Source organism: Leiobunum rupestre, chromosome 1 (assembly GCF_980474605.1).
Source record: "Leiobunum rupestre chromosome 1, qqLeiRupe1.1.hap1, whole genome shotgun sequence".
In the NCBI taxonomy this organism is placed as follows: Eukaryota; Metazoa; Arthropoda; class Arachnida; order Opiliones; family Sclerosomatidae; genus Leiobunum; species Leiobunum rupestre.
This window is the reverse complement of record NC_143384.1, coordinates 85,983,656-85,985,699: the sequence shown is the minus strand read 5'-3', so window position 1 is coordinate 85,985,699 and position 2,044 is coordinate 85,983,656. Positions and strand designations below refer to the sequence as shown.

Below are 2,044 nucleotides of genomic sequence, written 5' to 3'. Positions count from 1 at the left end.
GGGGTCAAAGGTTTTCTGTCCACTTTAAGTTTCGTTTTGGAGGAAACATCCGGGGATAAAACTTTCCCTTGACATTGGCTATAAGCGGGGGCAGGAGACATGACTAGGAGTTCACAGCGCCGGGCGCTTTTCCCAACGCGCGCTGTCAACGAGAGACGCGACTTTCCCTTCTCTAAATTTTACCCCCCAAACCGTGGTGTATCCAGTCTCGGAGACGGACCCGAGATGAAATATTTTAGCGACGCTCTCTAGCGATGGTTGTGGGAACTACCGCTGAAGAAAAAACTAGTTCTGACTGGGTTGTAGAGCCGCCTCAGCAAGAGCCCGCTAGAGAGGGGTTTTTTTCCCCCAGAGGGCGCAATGTTGTATCTCACGCGACGGCCGAGAAAAAAAGAAAACGCCAGAGAGAAAATTCGAGGGGTAGGTAGAAAGCCAGAATTATTGGGAACAAGTGGGCCCGGTAGTCCCAAATAGTAGTCTCACACGAGCTTATATAACAAATATTTGACAATATACAAGTTATAACACACACAAACAGACATGTATGCGGAGGTAAAAAACTCCAAAATGTGTTTATTTTATCAAACCTATTCGTGGGAGAATGACATCAATATTCGGAAAAACAAACAGCTTGATGAAAAGAGTAATACGCCTCTCGGTAGTCTGCGGTGGACTTCTCCCGAAAGACAGCATTCGCAAAAGCTAAATCAAGCTGAGTCCCCAGTTCTGTGGAAATTCTGTCTTTAAGCTGCCGTTTGCAAAATAGCGCATAACAATGTATCTCTTGATTGTTATTAGAAAAATTATCGGAAAATTTATTTAAAATGGGTATATTTCGGCGAATTCAAATAATATTGGATAAGTTCTTATATCATTGGTTTAACTGAAATAATTAAAATTAATTTTACATTAAATTTGGAAAGGAATACATTTAGGTAAATACGTATTATTTGGGTAAAATGGAATTACATTAAATTAGTTCAAATTACATTGTCGACATTCATATAAATTGGGAGAATTACAAACTATATTTGGTGTTTTTAATAATAATAATAATCAGCTAGGCTAATACCCAATGCACCATTTACAATTTTGAGTAAATTCCAATAATATTTGGTTAGTTGAAATAATATTGTGTATAATTCGAAGTTTCATTTAAATCAAGGAATACCTCTGCGTATTGTTCCATACCAGAGTGACTGAGAAAAATCGTATCACCTCGGGTAGGAATCGAACCTACGACCTTTGGGTTACCGTCCCAACGCCACTACCATTGGACTACCGAGGCCACGAATGGTTAGGCCTCGGACATCCAATTTAAGAATGACTTGATCTGGTTCACATTATTGACGGGATACATTTAACCCGTTGTTGACGGTGCCGTAGCATTTTAGGTCAACTAATTTTTAACAGGACCTTGATAGCCTGTAGTCATAACATTGATAATTTATTATTTAAATGAAACTTCGAATTATAATAATTCCTGCGTAATTATAAAAATAAATTCTCAATGTTATGTTACGGTTCTCGCGTTAGTTTTTGGATGACCTTGAAGACATGGTTCAAGGTCATTGAAATTTCTCAATCCTGGTGAGGATGTGTAGCAAATTTCAGTACTCTAACACGAGTATCTTTAGAGTTATCAGCTCCCGAACCTCGTTTTCGACACGTTATCAACTTAGCGACCTTCTGGTTTTTCATTTAGCATTTCTCGGCTTCCTATTAGTCAAATCCGATCAGGTCAAAGCTATTTGTACTTTAAAAGTTACGTGGAACACGTGTCTAATTGGAACCAAATTTCTAACCCTTACGGTTCTCAGGTTAGTTTTTGGATGACCTTGAAGACATGGTTCAAGGTCATCTACATCTATATCATGTATACGGCTTGAAAATTTCCAAATCGTACTTTAAACATGTTTTGAGATATTCGCCCTGGTTCATTTTTTAGTGGACACCTTATATTAAAGGGTGTTTGTTAAATATTTATAAATTATATTAATCTTATATTTAATTAAATATTTATAAATTATATTAATCTTATATT

The 2,044-nt window shown here is 37.3% G+C and overlaps 1 non-coding gene across 1 annotated transcript; it reads right to left on the bottom strand.

The window, feature by feature from the left end:
• Positions 1-1,215: 1,215 nt before the first annotated feature.
• Positions 1,216-1,288, bottom strand: TRNAT-GGU (transfer RNA threonine (anticodon GGU)). The gene has a single exon. It is a non-coding gene; the product is annotated as a tRNA-Thr (tRNA).
• Positions 1,289-2,044: the final 756 nt, after the last annotated feature.